This window comes from Anoplophora glabripennis, unplaced genomic scaffold (assembly GCF_000390285.2).
Source record: "Anoplophora glabripennis isolate ALB-LARVAE unplaced genomic scaffold, Agla_2.0 scaffold139, whole genome shotgun sequence".
Lineage (NCBI taxonomy): Eukaryota > Metazoa > Arthropoda > Insecta > Coleoptera > Cerambycidae > Anoplophora > Anoplophora glabripennis.
The window spans coordinates 525,341-547,383 of NW_019417300.1; the positions used below are offsets into that span (position 1 = coordinate 525,341).

General features: G+C 33.0%; 1 protein-coding gene and 1 non-coding gene across 2 annotated transcripts in view; one reads left to right on the forward strand and one right to left on the reverse strand.

The window, feature by feature from the left end:
* Window positions 1-22,043, forward strand: part of LOC108906375 (liprin-alpha-2-like) — a 298,472-nt gene that overhangs the window by 157,050 nt on the left and 119,379 nt on the right. The gene's annotated exons all lie outside the window — the stretch shown is intronic.
* Window positions 17,458-17,530, reverse strand: Trnaa-agc. Its single transcript has one exon. It is a non-coding gene; the product is annotated as a tRNA-Ala (tRNA).

Below are 22,043 nucleotides of genomic sequence, written 5' to 3' on the forward strand. Positions count from 1 at the left end.
TTTTGTTTAAATTACTATGAAATTGACCAAAGTGGGATTAATTCAAGAGCGATTTTCTCAGAAACCGTTAAAGATAACGATTTGAAACAAGAGTACCTTTTTAACGTAAAACAGTTCGGGAAAACGGAATTTGCTGTCCAATTTGTTAAAAAGTCAAAGATGAAAAAGTTACACACGCAAAGTACCAAGGGCCCCCCCGTACCCACCCCAATGGACCTTGTGGAAATAAATGGATTAGTCCATCAAATTGCTCATCAAAATTTAGCTGTGTATACCAAATTTCATTAATTTATCACAACGCGATTGAGATATTGCAAAAAATTATTTCCATTCCTCCCTCTTCAATGGGTCCCTGTGCCCTTAGGAAGCATTTCCGGACCCATGTTCACATGAACTTTTTTACTTAGTTTTGATCATAGAATCGGCCTGTTCAGGGTTGGCAGCTAATTATGAGACACCCTGTATTCTTCTAAAACATGATGGTCAATTTATTCACGTTTTTTTTTTTTTTCGTATAAAAATTGTAATATTGTAAAAAGTCAACACATTATATCGATTTTTAATCATTTTCAAGTAAATATCATCTACAAAAATTGTAAACCGATGGCTTCATTGAAGAAAACCAGATATTTGTAATAAACAGTTTTTAGGCTACCAATTTATTGTACACATTTTCTGTGGGATTTCTTCCCGTGTACATAAGTAATTTTATGAAAATGATTTTTAACCATTTGCGTAGACACCTTTTTCTTGCGTTGCGACATAAATCATCAGGTTCATATTTCCCTAATGGGACCCCCGCGTCGGCCGAATTTTGATTAGACCGCGACTCGGCTTCCACATTTGTCTTATTCAGCGGGAAGAATTTCCCAACGCCTTGTACACGCGAACTGCCGCGACGAGGGTGCTTCGTCCATATTTAACGACCGCGTCGGCCCTCTCCCCCCGTCCTTCTCTCCGCCGGAGTGTATAATATTTTAATGCGGGCATATAATCTGATTTTGTACTTTTATGAGGAGCGGCCAACATTTTTCAGGATAAATATTTTAGGCCCTCGCGTCGAGTCGTGTGTATGCGTTTGACAAATTCCCAGCGTTTAAGTTAAATAGGTCTTTTTATCACGGCTTTCGTACATACAAGGGTGATTCAGTCATAATGTCATTAATTTTAACCACGTATTCGGAAGGCTTAATAAAGACAGAAAATCGGAAAAAAAAATTTTTACTCGACTTTTAAAAATGAAGGAAATCAACCCATAACTCCCACTACGAGGGCTGCCCTGCCGATGCCCGGATGCTCGGAAAATTTTGTAACGTAATATCACGAACAGTTGTCGGCTAAAGGAACAGCGTTGCCAAGTTCAGGTTCAAGCTCGCCAGGTTAGTATTTGACATATAACCGACCGCTTCGTACACTCGATGCACCTGGGCGACTACAGCTACTACGAAAACATAGCCGGTATTTTAGATTTTAAATTAAATTTGTTGATACGATTTTCCTTTGATAAAAGACCGACAACTTTTTGCTACTACACTCGTATTAGTCTAGGGGCTAGGGGCCAGATAGGTTTCCGTAGCCAAACAGAATTCCACGGCTGCAAATAACTTATTTTTAAGTATTTTGACTTCTCGAAACCAAAAAACTTGGTGGCAAAGCCTGAAAGTGGTCAGTTTAATTGTTGTTAACAAATTGAATGTTTAAATGGCTGTAAAAAGTTTATTTTTATAGCTAGTACAATTTTTTATCTGTTAATTATTACGTTTTCTCACAACAAACATATATTTTTTTGAAAATTAAAAAAAGATTAACTTTAACCAAAGTTATTGCAAATTTAGTGCAAATATATTACATTTTCCGTCTCTGCGCGCACCAATTTTACCATATCTCTGGTTCAATTGGACGGATTGAGACGCACATCTCATTTTAAAACTTAAACTTTATTTTACAAGATAGGTAAGTTCCATTGATTAATTAATTTATTTAAAAATTAATGGCAGCTTAGAAAGTTGTGGAATTTCAACGAAAATGTTGGCTTTATTGGTTTATAAAACTTTTTTTGTTATTCAATTTTTATGAAAAGCCAAAAAAGTTACCGGTTATTGTTCCTCGCATCCTAACAATGATTTCATGCCTTGCTTGATTGTTAGAATGCAAAGAACAATATCCGGTAACTTTTTTGGCTTTTCGTCGAAGTTGAATAATAAAAAAAACCTTATAAACAATTAAAACCGGCATTTTCGTTGAAATTTCACAACTTTCTAAGATGCCATTAATTATTAAATAAATTAATAAATAAATGGAACTTAGAACCAGATATGGTAAAATTAGTGCGCACGGAGACGGAAAATGTAAGAAATTTGCACTAAATTTGCAATAACTTTGGTTAAAGTTAATTTTTTTTAATTTCCAAAAAAATACATATTTGTTATGAGAAAACGTAACTATTAGCGAATAAATTGTACTAGCTATAAAAATAAACTTTTTACAGCCATTTAAACATTTAATTTGTTGATAACAATTAAACTGACCACTTTCAGGCTTTGCGACCAAGTTTCTTTGGATTCAAGAGGTCAAATATTTAAGAATAAGTTGTTTGCACATCGGGCTCCTGGACTATATGGTGCACGTGTGCAAATTAAAACTGGGTTAAAAGGTTACTGAACCACAGGTTACCCTAGGTCGGAAACACGACGTACCGAGTTGTTTATTTGTCTCCGTCCCATTGTTTTTTTATGGAATATACAAGTCTCTCTTCTAATTGCAGTCAATATTTAAATACTGCATACAATTTATCCTCTCTTTATAATTTATCTAGTGAGTGTTGGTTTTTTATGACATTATTTCTGTAACGAAATTGAAATGGTTATGAAATGAAATTTAAATTATTTGAACTTTTGGGGTTTTGTAACTTCAATATTAAATCTTATTTAAAGTGAAACAGCTAATTTCTTTGCAGCCATAATAGTCACATTTGGTCAGATGAAACACACTACTACCCGCACACTACTCGTCGGTGGTATAGCTTTCAGAGGAGATTCGGTGTCAATGTCAATGGCGATCGTTTAATTGGGCCGCATTTTCTACCTGAACATCTGAATGGGCCGCGTTACTAATTTTTAGTAGAATTGTTTGAAAACCTTCCCCTTCGGGCTTACAGCAAATGTTGTTAAAATATTAAAATTATGATGCTAATAAAAACTGATTTTTGGCAAGGCATGCTCAGACCTCGAGGTTCTTGCTGGGCAACAATAACAATTTAATATGTTGATTGCATAAATAAAAAATAATTTATAGCATTTTAAATTATTATTGGCTGACGTGAGCAAAACCGTTTATTTATTGTCTTTATATGAGCGAAAATATATAAATATGGCAACGTTGCATCTAGGGCGCGTTGTTCATAGGTTCATATCGTAGCCGTGCATAATATTGTGACGTCAGCCGGTCAGTAACAGCCTGAAAAGGGGGTTAAATAATGATTTGAAAATATTTTTTTTCAGCTTAAATATGCATTTAAATTTTTTTTTAATCACGCCATCGTATTATACTCATTTTTCTCTATCTGCTCTTAAAATTAATGACATTATGACTGAATCACCCTGTATAATGCAGAGCCTTCATTAATGGTTACAAACCACGTGATCGTAGAGTATGTTAGCTACGCTGCGGTTGCGTCATCCCAAACATCGAGGCCCGACCGCCTTAGATTTGGAATGTGCTGACATTATAAACAGTTTAGCTAGAACTTATATATACAGGTCCCCAAGTAAAAAGGGACCATTCATTTTTCACTCTCGAGCTATATACGTTAATGTACGACTGTTCTCAAACAATATAACAATTTACTTTTGTCTGTTGTATTTTTTTTATTGTTTAAAATTATATTTTCTACAAGTACTTTAAGATATTTTTGAGATAAATCATTTTGTTCAACATCCCGTTCTTCAGGAATGTGACTTTAATTATAACCCGTTACTAACGCGCCGCGTATTGTCCCTATTTAAGACCTAGTGAACTGTGATTGATTAGTGCACCTGCTCACACCGCCGATAAATATTCACGTTCAGTTGCTTTTTTCGCTATCACCCGCCTGTTAAAATAGAATCTGAGCCCCTATTGTTGATCGAATACGTTCGTGACTAGGGTATCGACCGGGGGGTGTGATGTCAGCTGTATTACTTGCCTGCATTTCCAAATTTAACGTGCAAAGTGACGCTTTAATGCGGAAGTGTTGTGCTGTGAAGGTCTGTTTGGGCGATAACGAACAGCGCCCGACCGAGAAATTTGTACGGAGCTGTTTGCATAACTTGTGCTGCAAACGGGACTAAAAAGAGCTATTCACTTTGTAGAAAGAAGACGTATCAAAATAACGTAGACAGATCGAGGTGCACATTATCAAACATTATGTACGAGTTCAAAGTTCACATTGTATGTGAAGGATTCAAATTCGTGGAAGAATTTTTCAAAGGAAACACCTGAACAGTTGCGAAACATGTCGAAGTATATCAAAACGGTTTGAGAATACTGAAAATATACGTCAAAGTAGATTCAGAATGCACAAATCTTCCTCCAGTCCATTGTGAAAAAAAAAACTATGAAAATTTATATAAAAAATGCAGAATACACAAAATAGAATAGGTAAAAACTTCAGACTGAATAATAAAAAAAATACATAAAAATTATTCGCCACGTTGAGAGTGCGAAGGCAAGCATTTATCGGCCAGACTTCCTATTCTGGTCCGGGTTCGATCCCTGGCGTCGGCACTGGCAATGTCGATTGATAATGGGTGTTTGTCCGGGTTTTTTCAAGTGTAGCCGCACAGTCTTTGGCTTTAGACTTGGGGATTGTCTCATTTCTGTCGTGTGTTTTATGTTTTATGTCGTATGCTTATTCGAAGACTTGTATTTCCATCGAAATATCTCAAAATACTTCGAAAACCCCTAAATACGTTGAAATATGTCGGAAACTTCGAAATACATCGGTAAATCTAGAAATATTGTATAAAACTTGGAAAATTTCCAAATTCGTCGAAATACAAGTACCTCGAAATATCTCAAACTCTTCAAATTATCTTAAAAATTTCAAAGTACATACTTCAAAAATATAAATAAAATCGTAGATCTCGAAAATCTGTAAGTATATATTCAAAATACATAGAAATACTTCGTTAGCGTTGGCATTTTCTCTAAAATGATTTAAATTTAACTATTATTGAGCAATTTTTTACTCAGACTTGTTTCATATTATCTTTAAATTTTAATTTAAACATCATTGTATTAAAGTAAAACTACTAAGCTTCCACATTGGTTTCTACACAGATCTGTTTTAGAGACAATATTTTAGGCCTCTATTAAAGGAATTGGTGAACTGATCGGACGAATAGATTGCCATAACCTATATTGTACGTTACAAATACGTAATTATAGATTGCAATTTAACTATTCGTTTATTTAACCAAATATTAATCGAGCGTTAATGTATTGTCTTTAATTATTGTAATTAAATCACTGCATTTAAATACAATTTTCACTAGAATAACCAGATAAACCGATACTTGTCCGATTCCAAAGCACACCATACGCCATACTGCCATCCACCACGCCACAGTCACGAGATAACCTAATGTAAACCAGGAAAATTAGCGAATAAAAAAGAGAAACTCGCAAAAATTCCTATCCGCGTTATTATTGTAAAATTGTCTAAAGGAACATAATAGAAGACATCTCTCATCTCGTGAGTCAAAAAATTTTAATTGCTAACTTCTATTTAAACAAATAAGTGAGGAAAACAGTTTTTTCACTTTGCAAGGAAAACCATCAATTTTAGCGAAAAGTGACTCTCATACAACTTGTAGGGAATAAACTTATCTACAAAATGAGCCTTGTTAAATTAAAATCGGATAATAAACAAAAAAGTTATTGCAAAAAACAAGAAAGGTGCCCATTTTTTAATTTGTTTATAACTATCGCATTTATTGTTAAAATTTTATAAAACCTATGACAAGTTGAGGGTTTTGTCATACTTTAAAAGTGTGCCAAAAGTGGGCGCTGTAGATGCAATAGTTTTCGCACAATTCAATTTGTTTATAACGGAGGCTCCAAAAGTTTAATTTTCAACCAAACATGATTCTGAAAGCGTCTTTGTAATCTTAAAGACGTAATTAAGCGACCTATTAAAAAATATCACCGTTTTTTTTGACATTAACATTCTCAAATTGTGCATTAAGAAACCGTGCGCTTTTCGCTTATAAACAATTTGAATAAAATGGTTGCTATTTATGCTACCTCACCGAAAATAGATGCAATGGATGCTGGCAAAAAATACATTTTTTTTTAAAAAAGCACCCTCCACGACCAACAGGAGTCAAGATAAGAATTTTTATAAAAAAAATCGTAGCGCAATTGTTTATAAACATTACCTAAGACTTGAAGTTCAAATTGATGCGCGCTGTAAAATTTTGCAATATCTCGGCTTCTATTCATCGTAGAAACTTCTTTTTAATTTAAACTGGGGTAGCTCGACGAAAAAATAACAATGTGCATATTTACGAATTCGTAGAATAGCCCTGAACCCCAGAAAAGATGCATTGAGTAAAATTGAGTGAATTTTGTTTATGCTGTAGCTGTATTTGTCATTTTAAACAACACCTTTTAATTCTATACACCAAAATATCGTTATTTGCGTCTCACTAAGTAAACACCGCGGTGCGGTACGAGCCTCATATTTAAACAAACAGCGTGCAACTATGCGCGTTAACTACCACTGTCAGAAATTAGAAATTAGCCAAGGACCTCGCTCTAATTACGTAGGTATACGTGCGGACGGGGACCCGGCGACGGCGACGCTGCAATTTAAAGTTGCAAGCGTCGCCGGCATTCCGCGACCGCATCATGCAGCCCGGTGAATGTAAACGTTTACAAACTTCCTAACCGTATGGTGATCCGCTTAAGCCGAAAAGTTACTCGGGAGTGCTTTAACGCGTGAAACGAGTGCGGCTAATTTTAGAAGAGGCGGCGGGCTGTTAGTCGGTTTGGAAGCGGTTGTCGGGTAGTTGTCGGCAAATGTAACGAGTCTTTTTTAGCGCAGAGCGTTGCAAACGTGTAGAATAAGATTGATCGCTGCGAAATTTAACTCGGTACTGCTTCTTCGTGCGCTCATAAAAATTTTATGTAGATTTAAATACATTAAATCGTCGGTTATCTTGACATCTCACTAAGTGTCAGTCGCCGATTTCAATAATTTTCGCTATGTTGTAGAGGACAAAAAATACGAGACACGTGCACTACTGGAAAAAATTGAAGGAACAAAAAATTTCCATGAATTTTTTAGTGATTTTTGAAAGACTGCTTCTCAGTGAAAAATGGTGGTATCGAGCAGTGGCGGCACGTGATCATTGATTGAATGTGTTCTGCTTAGGGTTGTTACATTTGTTGAATTGAATTCCGGGATGTCAAGTGCCCGGAGTCTCTAAATGGTGTCGCAGACGAAAAATTTTAAAATTTTCAAGGTCACGTGTTTTCCTGGCATTTCTGAATTTCAAGGAACAATGAATTTATAAAAAAAATACAGATTTTCACAAGAAAGATTTTTGAAATTGATACCTTTTTGAAATATCCATTTACGAATTACCTACTGATGGTATAATAAATTCGAATAAACTAAATATAATTTATTAAATTATTGAATATTGTTTATAAAAAAAAATCGTTTGTGAAATTTACCAACGATTCAACGAATTTTAATTTTCCTCGGCGTGTTATGATTATTTCTTTATCTTTTTTTATATATATGTACATTATATTATATTCCGGGAGTTATACGTGCAAATCTGAAATCCGGGACCATACAGCTAATTCCCGGTACAATCACAGAAAATCCCGGTCATACCAATGTGGCTAGATGTTCTTTTAAAATGTCTTCAAGATCTACACTAAAATTTATGAGTCCACGAAACACATCTGGGTTGTCCAAATTTTCTGTCTCGTCGTGTCCGAGAAGTGCTAATTCGAAAGCTCCGCAAAATTTTATGCAATCTATGATTTTAAATAATACATGACGATTTTTCATTACCTGTTCATATGTATCCGTATATTATCCCAATATGCAGAATCTAACTGACTTCTTATGTTTATTTTACCTAAGGACTTAATGACTTAAATCTTTCACACTGTATATTGTCCATGCTTTATCCCCACCGAAAAGTAAGCACGGAAAACAAAACAGTGAATATTTTAAATCACACCCGCACACCCACTCTGCTTTTGTGTATACATTATTGTTTTTTTATAACTTTTACTTCTTTTATTTTTAGTTTATCCTCGTAAGGCAGAGAACCAAATAAAGTTTTTTTTTTAAACGAAACGCTATTCATTTTAATAACTATAATATCCGTAGACGCCTAAACGTTCACACGTGCCGCTCGCAGAAATAAACCACCACATACCACGTACGAAATATTACTGCATTTACTGCAGACTGCAGCGCAGTGGCTGTCACTATTGCAGCCGCAAAAGCCCCTATTTCGTGTACTGGATCACGTGCCTGATCAGCCAATAAAAACAAAGGACGCATATAATTGTTCGCTGTCCACACATTGTGTATATGAGGTTGCATATATTAAGGAGCGTAGCTCGCGTCGCAATAAATAATAATATAAGCTCCTAGATTTATTTTAGCGCGAGTACATTTGGATTCTTTAAATATTTTGTTGATATTTAATATGATTAAATACATAAAATTTTATGTGTTCTGCAGCTCCGCAGCTCTTATGGTAAAACCGCCACTGGTATCGAGATAGTAAAAAAAAATTTGAAGCTTTAAATCTCTAGTTTTAAGATTTAAGAAGAAAAAAAATCTAAAAAATTTTGAAAATTTCTTTTGAAAATTTCAGAAATTCATCAGTTGATGCATCAAACGTCAATGTACAGGGTTATTGTGGGTATATTCAACTGTAAAAGTTTCTTTTCATAAATATTTGTAAATTAGCGGTGCATTTTCTAAAAAACTATAAAAAATATTTTTTGCACCTTTTTCAAATCGATGTCAAGAGTGAAAACCTTTACATGTTCTTGTAGAGACTTTATTCAAGTTTTCGAAACTGCCTTTGAGTTTACTGTGCAATAATTTCTTGCAGAGATATGGATGATTAAAAACAAAGTGTTATTTTTCATTCAATCATCGATACCAATAGTCGCATGGAGACCTTTCAAAAATCAAATTGAAACTGAATAAATGAGCTAACTGACCTCTGCATTGATTGAGTATGAAATAATTTGCCAGAGTTCATGGAGTCCTAGAAAAAAAAATCGATGTATTTCTTTTGATTGTTCGATAACCGTAGCTCAAAAATTTTTTTATCTAAAGATCTTGAAATTAGAGAGACTTACTACAGCCTTTCGAAGATCACTAAAAAATTCATGCAAATTTTTTGTTCCTTTAATGTTTTCCAGTACTGTATAATTTCTTTTCTTCTGGAAAATATACGTGTCGCTTATTTTATTGTCCTCTACAACATAGCGAAGTCTTGAAATCGGTTACACGATAACCTTCCTTGTAATTATTAATGTAAGATTATAGTATGCAAGAAATGTTACATTACCCACATAATTTTACACTTTATAATTTTACAAAGAGACTACATTAAGTAGAAAAAAATCTATGTTTTATTCCGTTGTTAATTTCTACAAAGAATGGTCTTTTACATATTTATATTTTTCCAAAGTGGTAAAATATGACATACGTAAGAGAAAATAACCTCAAATAAATTTTAAAAGGTCCATATAAATTTTTGAATTATACATAAAAACATATGGTACATAATGTTATTGTTAAACTTGTTATATAAAGAAATTTCTTATAATACTAGTATAGTAAAAAACTTGATACAACAGATTTAAATTAACAAAGTCAGTAACACTTACAAAATAAATTGATTATTTTGGATAGAAATTCATATAATAAATTTGACAGATGACAACCAAAACACGAAAAGTTATTACATTATAGAAACACTATTTCATAACACAGAGCACAGGATTCAATTTAATATCTAGCGTAAATGACACTCGAAATTTTCCAAAAATAACCAAACAGCATGGAATAATCATAAATAGCATATCAAATAGGTAGACCAAATTGGCACATTAACAGACAATTTCAGTAAATATTTCCATTGGTGATCTGAATGTAATAAAAAAAATATATATAGGAAAACAAGTCTGAAATGACAACACATAAAAACACTCAATAAAAGCGATACATTAGAAAAACAGTTGTAGGTTTTGTATAAAAGTAGTTGTAAGCATAATATTTCTGTAGGAAAAATAATTTTAAATGTGTTTGGTTTTTAATAAATGAAAGTAACGATAAACCAATACTTAAAAAAAAAATCGAACGTAAGAAGGATATATCAAAAGGTACCTTGGAAAGTGTAGAATAAGGTACTATTTTCAGATTTAAGGACAATTTTAGTATAAACATACAATTTGCCATAAAAGAATTCATATAACATGGTATTCTGGAAACGTCCTTCATTTGTTTTTCATAAATTCATTTAGGAACTGTCAGAATTTCCATAGTCAGTCTGGATGAAGTCACGTGATGCACTCACTTCGCTTTTTAACAAAAAGAAAGCAGTTGAATGTACAAATTCAAGAGTATGAACCAAATCTGTAAATAAAAAAAATGTAAAAAGACAATTTATGTTGAAAAAAAGTCTATGAATTATTTTTATCAGTGTACAGTGGTGGTTAATCATCATCCCACTTCTGATTTAGCACATGTAAGTCAACATTGTTCTATTAGAGATGGATACGCATAGTCTTGCCTGTTTGGGGTGTTGTCACTTAAGTCCGATTTGTTGGAACATTAAAAATAATTATTTAATCGTAAAGATTTTTCCAAAATTATTGTTTATGTTCATGTATAGGAGGGCGAGTAGTTAAATTTGGAAACCCTTATAAAGATTTCATGAATTTCGAGTGACATAGGTCCCAGGAAAGGTCATATTTGAATAAATAAAACTTGAAGGACGTCTAGGTGGAAGGAAAGTGTCAGATTGCTTCTAGAAATTGGTGTTAACGGTAGAAAATATTTTTTAATATATTTAGTTCAGTGAATTTTATTTAACGTTATTGAATTTATTTATGAACTACCTTCATGTATCTGAAATACAGGGTGTAATAGATTTTTTGTCGAATCACACACTTGAATTTCAATTATTTGGGATCGTGTTAGAAGTGACACATTTCTACGTCTGTATGCCTGTAAAAGTGGCTTGTATAAGAGCTTGTGCAGTAAACATTTCTATTGTACGGTTTCAGTTAAAAAGTGAGAACATTAGTAATTTATTAAAATTTGACTGTTTTACAATTAACACAATTTTCAATAAGGATTCTATGCGTCTCACTGCGCAAAACTTGATTGTTTTGAATCTACTTTTCTACATAAAATTCTGCCTCCGTTGATGACTTCCAGTCACTTTGACTTTTTAATCGTATATAACTGATAATTATCTAAGATCTTAGCTAATCTAAGTTATACTGATTGCTGATTGGTCATTTGAATGAGATTAACGAAGATCACAGGTAAATAAAACACTGCTATTAATTCTTTGAAATTTTTAGTAATAATTAATCGATTCATTAATGACATTCGAATAATTCTAGCCATCAAAGTGACATTTACTAAAAATCGATACATTTCTAGAAATATCCGAGAAAAATCGATCATTTCTTACGAGAATCCGCGTGTTAAATATTTAAAAAAAAAACTTATGAAGAAAATTATTGGAAATATGTGAGAAACGAGCCTACTTGATACGTCGGTTTATACGCCACTGGTATCTCGCATTAAAGGAATTTCCCGAATTTATTTTTTTCTTAGTCTTGCTTTTTATATTATTAATTAGCGGCATTAATTTTAGACGGTAGAAAGTGAAATTCATTGTCGGAAAATATCATTACGTTTCATTTAATTTCAATGTTCCTTGCTTTAAGTGATTTATCCCGAAACGAGGAAAGGATAACTGACGCTTAAATTACCCCAGGCACGATATGACCTGATCCTTCCTAAACTCCTTACAAATATGATGTAGACACGGAAAGCATCTCCCAAATTAACCCTCGGCCCGTAGTTCCCAAACACTGTTTTGTCGATACGTCCTTATCCAGCTCAGGTAATCTTGATTTGGACGCACTTCCGAAAAGGATAATTATTTGGTATACTTTGTTGTTGCAACAACTTTTATAATAATATAATGTTTTTACTTCACGTTCCAAAAAATCCTTTAGTGTTATTTATTGTTACAATAAGTTGCCCTGACTCCTGTCATATACACATTATATTAAGGTCTTTTAAGAAATAGAAATGTTACAAGACAAGCTGCTGCCAAAAATTTTAAGAACTGGGGCGAAATTTCCACAGTTCTTCAGGTTTAGATTTCGTTATTCTCATTATGTTTGTTATAATGGTATGGCACTGCTACACAAATAAATCTACATCTATATTTACAAATGAGGCGCCTATTTTTAGAAGTGGGAATGGCGAAACCGTGAAGTGGTGTATCTTCTCGCTTCTATCGCAATCAAGCGGCGAGCAATGTAACATATTTTGGACGATTTCCAGGTGCATAAGAACGATCAAAGTTCTTAGGCAAAATCTGAAGAAAATTTCTGATACCACATTAGTCTTCCGTTTTCAAATTAGAGAAGTAAAAATTTTGTTATTTTGTTTTGCAAACATGATACAGGAAGTTTTTTAAATTTATGTTATTAACTTCACGCAGATGTTTCTTGGGTCATTTTATACCAAAAAGCTTTTGATATATCAATAATTTAAAGCCTGCTGTTGAGGTTGCAAGAAAATAATTAGTATACATGTCACTTTACCAGTGACGGAGATACTGTGACTTTCAACACCCTGTAATCTTGAAAACTATCGATTTGCAGACCCATGTTTATATAACCTTTATTGTTTAAAATCACTCAAAAAACCATCCCTTGAAGTTTGTCGGCGTACTTAATTAACATCCTATCCTGTACAAGAAACTCCAAAATGATTTTACCATATCGCCGTTCTTTCAAGGATACACAATGTAGGGGAAAAAATAGTAAACTAGGCAAAACAATTAAAGGAGCAGAAAAATTTTTTTAGTGATTTTTGAAAGGCTGTAACTTCGTGAATAATGGTCGTATCTCGAAAAAAAAAGAAGCATCTTGAAGCTTGAAGATTCTAATTTTGAAATCTTGAGATGAGAAGTCTGATTCTCGGGCGCAATCAAAAGAAATACATACCTAATGCAAGGCAAAAATTGACTTTTTCTGCTGTTTTGGAAAATTATCGACTACTTTGCAAATATTGCGAAAAATACCAATGTTTGTAGGTTTTTTTTTAACTCAATACATTACCATGAGGCCTGTAAATTTTGAAATCGATCTGTTGAACCATTTTCCTTTAGTTTTATAAAAACTTAAAGGAACAGGTTTATTACTCCTTAAACATCAATTAATCATGATTAAACAAATTTTTGTGCTTTATTTTTCTAACAATTTTGCGTTAAATACTCATCAAATATCGAAAAAAAATTGAAACTTTTTTACATTTAAAAAAATTATATTCAATGTAAAATTGTAAAAAAGAGGACGCAAAAAAATTAAAATATTTTTTGAAAAATTTATTTTTTTTCAAGATTTTGAATTTTTTTTCGATATTGGTGAGTAATATATATTTTTTTACGTGAAATATTTTTTTTCTGTACATTTGAAATTTTCAGTGTAAAATTGAAAATAACGACAAAAAAAATTAAAAATTTTGTAAATTTTTTTTTTCAAAATTTTGATTTTTTTCTCCACATTTGAAATTTTCAGTGTAAAATTAAAAATAAGAGGACTCAAAAAATAATAAAAAATTTTTGAATTAATTTTTTTTTTTCAAAATTTGGATTTTTTTCTCATATTTGGAAGTATTTGCAGTGTAAAATTGAAAATAAGGACGCAAAAAATTTTGAAAAATTTTTGAAAAATTGATTTTTTTTCAAAATTTTGAATTTTTTTTTTCGATATTTGAGAGTAGGTATTTAACGTGAAATATTTTTTTCTGTACATTTGAAGTATTCAGTGTAAAATTGAAAATAAGAGGACAGAAAAATTTAAAAAATTTGAAAAATTTTATTAATTAAAAATTTTGATTTTTTTTTTGATATTTGAGTATCTAACGTGAAATAATTTTTTTCTCCACATTTGAAATTGTCAGTGTAAAATTGAAAATAAGAATACGCAAAAAAGTTAAAAAAATTATTGAAAAATTAATTTTTTTTTCGCAAAATTTTGAATTTTATTTTTCCATATTTGAAATTTTCATTGTAAAATTGAAAATAAGAGGACTCAAAAAAAATTAAAAACTAATTAAATTTTTTTTCAAAATTTGGATTTTTTTTTCCATGTTTGGACGTATTTAACATGAAATAATGTTTTTTCTCCACTTTTGAAAATTTCAGTGTAAAATTGAAAATAAGGCAAAAAAATTAAAAAAATTTTTGAAATTTATTTTTTCAAAATTTTGAATTTTTTTTTTTGATGAGTATTTAACGTGAAATTGTGAGAAAAATAACGCAAACAAAATTTGTTTCGTCTTAATTATTAATTGATGTTTAAGGAGCAATAAACCTGTTTCTTTAATATTTTATAAAACTGACGATTCAGGAAAGGAAAACGGTTCTACCGATCGATGTCAAAATTTTCAGGCCTAATGGGCATGTATCGAGCTAAAAAAAACCTACAAACATTGGTACTTTTCCCAATATCTACAAAGTAATCCTCAATTTTTCCAAAGCACCAGTCATGTTTTGCACTTTTTCATAAACATTTTTTTTTCTCAAACTTAGCAAAAGGCCTTGAAGAGGATTGATTCAGGTTTCTAAAACCCATCTTCCGTTCGATTTTGCATTATTTCTTTTGATTGCGCCGAGTGTGGTGGTTTCTCATCTCAAGATTTCAAAACTAGAATCTTCAAGCTTCAAGATGCTTCTTTTGTTTTCTCGGTACGACCACTATTCACGAAGTTAAGCCTGTCAAAAATCACTGAAAAAAGTTTGGAAATTTTTCTGCTCCTTTAATTTTTTTTTACCGTGTATATATTTTAGGACCCACACGTTGCCGCGATATTACCTCGAAACGCGCTTAATAAACCCACTCATATCGGCGAAGGAACCGTCCTCGGTCCTGGGCGATGCCTGAATGTAATTACGCCGAGGAATTCGAGCGCGAGCGGGCGGATATGAATGGGGCCACCCCGCGAGTGTGTGTGTGAAGGCGACGGCAGTCGCGGCTAAAGAAGAACGGATCAAACGACGCGCGAGGGGAAATTGGGAGTCGAATGCAATCTACGGCGATAACAGCCATATATCCGTTTATTGCGGGCATAAAAGCGTGTCGGGAAACTCATTCCGCACGAGCATAACTAGCCAGGAGACGGGCGACCGACGGGGAAGGGGTGATTCTACCACTGTAGTTAATAGTTGGCGGTCAGAAACTGATATATCGGACGCAACCGGCAAAAAATAATACTTAAAATAATATATTTGCATGTCTTAATTAATATTTTTTACCTAATATGTATAAATACATGCCAACAGTAGCAATAGAAACTTGGCAACAGCGCACGCGTATGCTCAGTTTATTATTTCTAAGTTGGCAGTCCTTGTCATGTATATAGGTCAGCGTTGTCAGATTTTTTTTCGGGCAAAGTGGGATTTTAAAATTTTTGAATAAAAAAGCGTCGTCCAAAAACGGGACATACTACGAATTTGTAAAAAAGGTCTCAGGATATCTGGGAAACAAATCGTCTTCAAAATAATCGATGTCTAAAAAAAGTGGGGGGCGTAATCAGGAAATATCTATTTAATAACAGACCTGAAGAAAATAATTGATGCCTAATAAAGAAAAAACAAAACAAGAGCGGGAAAAGCGGAACATTTAATTTTGGGTTCAAAATCGGGACGTCTGGCAACGCTGATATATAGTACATTATGCTCTCTGATCGGTAGCACAGCTGAAAGCTTTAACGTATAAAATGTAGGATGAAAAACAGAGCCGCTACAAAGGAAAATTTGTGACCAAAAGAATGTACGAGTGCTTGGGAAACAGATCAGAAAATAAAAGCAGGAAAAAGCTGTTGAAGAGAAGATTGTGGAGCCAGAACCTCCGCACAGTGTTTAAGGGCATACACCGCTCTTTTTACAAAGAATTTTTATGTATTTTAGATTCTACAAACTGTGATCACGAAGTGATTCGCGTGGAAAAGTTTAAATATTATTTAGTTAGGTACATAAATAAGTAGCATACTACCTATGATGCACTTCTGTGAATACAAATGTTCCATATAAGACAAGGGTTTAAAGCGATTGCATCTATGAAAGTATAATATAATTTGATGTATGCAGTATTATATTCTATATTGTCATACGATATTATTGCATCCAAAAATATTCTAAAAAATATACTGAAAATATTGAAATGTTAAATTTTAAATGAAAAATGATATTAAAAATGTCATAATTTGTCAAAATGCATAAAATTGTTATAAGCACTGTGATATAAATATTTCATTGTTTAGCATATAAACTGTATTATTCACTTTTTGTAGTGACAGTTAATGGTACGTTGTAAATAAAAAAATTCATTTGAAAATTTCCCATTTTATTTTATTATTGAATTATACAAATAAACACAAATTGAATGTAATCCATTTCTAATGACTAATTTGTGTATCGAAACGTTTATTTAAATTTCCCGCCACTTACCCTCATTCTAACTATTGCGCTGTTGTCGTTACTCCTTCTCGTTTATTACTTGGCGGAGGACAAGTCAGAACCTTTTATGTTTGATAATTTATTTCTCTGTGAAATCTACGGTAACCTACTTTTTTTCTTCCTCTCAACTATTAATTAACGATTCATGTAAATGTCTATGTTTCATTGGTCTTACCATTTGCATTTTTTCACCCATAATTCGATTGTAATAATAGCATTTCCTGAAGAACCTATATTAAATATTCATTTTTTCGTACCCGATCCACCTAAAGATATTTTTATTTGAATTAATACTTTCTAACAAGGCTGAAGGATTATGACATGTGTGTAGAAAAGGACCGCCACAAAGTTGGGGGTAGAGATGTGGTTTTGTAGAAGCCGAGAACTTCATTGTATCAAGAATATATATTATACGTAGCAGAAAACTTCAAAGCAATAACAGGTAGGTATCTCGGGAATGCAAAACCACGTACCGATAAATATAACTAACTTCAAAGATATATTTTCTAGTAGAACGAACTCGCATCCCGATTCTAGTCACGTATGTTGTAGATAGAGTTTGAAACACTTTATAAATTTTGTATTAAAACGTTATTCATATAGACTTTCCACCCACGGTACATGAAAATGTATAATTAAAAAAAAAGTATGGAGGCGCCGGGTATCGATCCCGGTACCTCTCGCATGCTAAGCGAGCGCTCTACCATCTGAGCTACGCCCCCTGATACTTGAATGAATAGTTGTGTATCAAACACGAAACACCTGATCTGATTTTGTAATATACACTTAACTAGTTAGTATATTGGTACTTGAAAGTGTGGTAACCTTGTTGAGGAATTTATTAGCGTATAATTTAGACAATAGTATATTAACCATTAAGAACGGTAAGGGTAATTTACCGTTAGAAGACAATGTTTGGAGGCTGAGCGAAACGAAGCCTCCAATTTTGTCTGAGAACGGTATAACTCTTAACGTTCGTGATGCTTATACTATTTTTTGCGCGAACGCAATAAATGAAAACGAAATTATATATACGTATTTAATTTTTTATGTAACGTCAAAAATGACGTTTCTGAATAAATTTGCGAAGCAGGTTTTTTGAAATCTACTGATGTTTATTGTTGTCACGGTTTTCTTAATTGACGAAATTGACAGTTCTAGAATAGAATAGAAATTGAAAAAACACGTACTGCTCCAGTTTCTGTAAGCAATTGTACAAACTGTACATTTAATTTCAACATTAATAAATAGATTTAAAATACATCTTTCTTTTATATCAATTACCCACATTTAAAATTGAATTCTAGAAAACTCTTTCCAAATCAATGCGATGTTGAAAATGTCTATTTTGACAGTTATTCTCTTACCGTTCTAGAACGGTAAGTGAATTACTTACCGTTTTGTTAGCCTTAGCAACCAGTAAGCGCATCCTACTGTCGTAGAAACAAACATGGTAAGTGAACTAAAAAAGCTTGATCGTGCAAAAATGTAATTACAGGCCCAAATACATAATGTAATCTGATCAAATAGAAATGAGATGATTGTTTTGCCGATCAACATTAAAGGCGTAGTTTTAATGACAGCTGTCAGGCACTAAAGTGTCACATGCACTGTCTAGGCATTAGAAGCATTTTTACTGCCGCTAAATTAAAAATTAAAGTGTTCTTTAACGAAAGTAATTTTATTTATTGTAAACATTTATAGTGAAATTAGGACAGCCTGTAAGGGATACCCCTTGTACTGTTTGTTTTTAAACATTTACTTCGTCTGTCTAGGTTGAAGTGTTTTCACTAGTAGATGGAACTATTGAATCCTCAAAGAGGCTGAATTATTTAAAAAATCGCTTCCAGCACTTGATGTACTTGCAGTAGGGAATTTTTTTTGCAAGTCTTCAGCTACCGTTGAAAAATTTCCATCCACCATGCTTTTTAAAGTTGTGATATCAATTCCTGAATTTATTAATAGTGCATCTGAAGTTCTACGGAAACAATGTCCGGTATGTTCGTGAGCATCCTTCAATTTGAAAAACACAGCAACTCGTGTTGGCATTTTCCCAAATGTATGAACTCCTGTTAATTGGTTATATGCTTTACCATTTGAATATTAAAAAATCTATTTGTGTAGGTCTTGCACTATATTTCTCTTTCAATAGGATTTTTTTCTTTGTTTTTGTAGTTGACAGAGTGATCAGCAATCTATTTCTCTTCAATATCCCCACTTTTTAGTAATTCATCACAATGACACGCCCCAGCTTATGGCAAAAATCATTGCATTTATTTTTTAATTTGTTCATTTTCCAAAACGCGTAATTTTTTAGCACGATATTCATTCGATTGCAGTTTCAAGAATGCTTTTAATTTTAGATACTTTCCAATGTCGATGTTTTTGTAGACATTCAAAGTAGCTTTGCGCATCGCATATGTTGACCATAATGAAGAAAATTTCATACTTTTGCTTCATTTAGAAAAATATGCCAATAGTACATTTTCTGAAAAAGACAATGTTATTCTCAGTCCGGTCAATCAATAAATTTTTTATATGTCTGCTGATATACAGGGTGTTCCTAAATAAGTGTCGCAACGGAAAACTGTAAATTTCTCTTGAAAAGCAATTTTATTAAATACAGACACTCGTTTCGGACCGGAAACCTACTTTTGTCCATGGCTGTACATACCGATGAAACTTTTAAGATCCAAGACGGGGAACGATTTCATAAAAATCGCAGCAGCAATTTTCTGAAATATCTCGGTATTCTTTGGCAAATATAATTTTTATTACGCCCATCATCGACTCACTTAAATTTAATACTTCACGACCCGAGCCCGGGGGCCAGAAAGAGTGAGTAATTGGGCCGCGGCACTCCGGCACAATTCAATTTCTCCCTGACCTTTCGGGCCGCGAGTCGGACAATGAAATTGTTGCTCGACGTTAAGCGGGCGCGATACAATTTTGAGGAATATTCATCGGCGAGGAAAGTGCGAACAAAAAGGAAACTTCTAATTGTAATTAAACGGGAATTAGAGGCGTTGCGGGCCTTTATTAAATGTTGCCGCGGCTTTTTATCAAAAATGAGGTTCAGATTCCGACGCGGACACCGCGGCGTCGCTGGGGGTGGGGGGCGGTTTTATTTATAATTTGGGGGGAGTCGTGCATCATCATGGGGATGATTTATGCGACGTTCGTGGAGGATGCTTAGCGTTTTGCTTCGTTTCGGTGTAAACTGGTGTACATTTTAATTTTACTTTTTTTTTCGTGCTACGCGAATTGGAAAGGCGAGATGCGTTCTCTTCTTACCAAGTAATGAGTAGGGGTTTCAAGTAGGCTTAATGAGCATTTCTAGTGGATTTAAAAATATCAGATTTACGTTTTTAAGCTACGTTTTCTAAATTTATCGCAGGAAGTGACGGGATCTACTGCTCCTAAATAAAGCCGTAAAAGTCCTTCTATCTTATTTAATAATAATAATAATAATAATTTATTTTCCTTTCAGACATGTATAGGAATAGTTACACAAACACAAACATAAATTACATTGAAGGACAGAACTAATACGGAATACAAACATTTATTTTTGAATAAAAACTCATTATTTATATTTTTTAGTTCCACAGGTAAACAATGAAATATTTTAGGCCCTACAAAGTTTGGAAAACGAGTAGTTAAATTTAATCGTGGAAATGGTATCTACATGGAAATTATGTTTTTGTCTGGTATTGACATTGTGATACTCGTTATTTATCACAAATTTGCTTTTGTGTTTAATATGTACACACATATCAAAAATATATATATCTGGCAAAGTGAGAATCCCATCTCTGTGGATACTCTGTACTCAGCCAGTTTCGTACCACCAAAGAGTAATGGGAAGGGCATCTATCTAATTGAAAAAACGAGTCTATCTTTGTTGAAAAGGAACATCGTCTAGCATGTTATCATGCTGGGTAGTTAAAAAATTCAAGAAATAATTGACCGCTTAATCTATTGGGCAGGATGTAAGGTCCCAACAAAAAATCCTTGGCAACTCAAAAACAGACATATTCACGGCACACTTTGTAACAAGTAAATAAATAAATTAAGCAAATCTCGAACCTATTCATGAAAATGTTTTATTTCTGACTAAACAAAGCGAGGTAGGAAAAAAATTAAATAACTAAAAAAGTTGTATTTTTGATAGCTAAATCTGAGAAAAATTTCAAACTTACCAAAAAGCAGTGGCGTACCATATTTTTTTCTATTTTTATCTTGTTGTGACGCCACTGGAGAAAATAGGACAAATTAAATTATGTGAGAAAATTAGTATTATTATTACAAACAAAGTTGCCAAGTTTCAACAAAGTCTAAAAAGGGGTTTTACGAATAAAAAATCAATTCTCATTTTAAACTTGAACACTCTGTAAATCGAAAACGACGCATCTATACATATATGTTTAGGTATAGAACTTTTTTAAAAGGAATTTTAGTACAAGTTGTGAATGTCCTGCTACAAAAAAACGCGGACACCCTGTATATAATCACGTGACCTTAAAATATTTTAACAACGCAGCTATTTTTATTATATCCAACACTAGTCCTATTAATAGACGAACGGTCCACCCCTAAAGAGATGCTTAGAAAATCAAGGTCACCGACCACGAGGAGAGGCCAGAATGAAACCTTTTGTAATCGATGCATAGAGTTATTGCGAACAAAAAACCTAAGTAACATCTTTGTGTCCGAGTGGCAGGTAATTTGTTATTAACAAAAAAGTTGCAAAATAAAAATATTGCAAAAAAACGCTCTGCAAACAATTTTCGAAGGTAAATTGGGCAAAAATAAACACTTTTAGTCTTGACATTTTTTCGTAAAACGCTTCCTTTTCGAGCTAGGGGCGATTTAAGGTCAAAAAATGGCTAAAAGTTGACAACTTTAAAAATTCATATCTTAGCTCCTACCAAAGCTTTCGGAACGTTCAAAAGCGCAAAATGATCCTCGAGACTTATACTTTAATGTAGTATTTTTTTTAAACCCGCCCCCTTTTTTTAACCCGTTAAATTTGCAGTTGAATTTCGGCCGCTAGTGCCCACGCGCCACCCCTGCTATCGTTATTGTATATAGATATAGCGCTGTCGTGCATATAATCGAATAAACGCTATTCATTCATTACTTGTTACAATTTTTACTATTTAGTATTTCTAACACTAATACATATTTTCAAATTCATCAAATATTGTATATCATATAATTATTTATAAGATT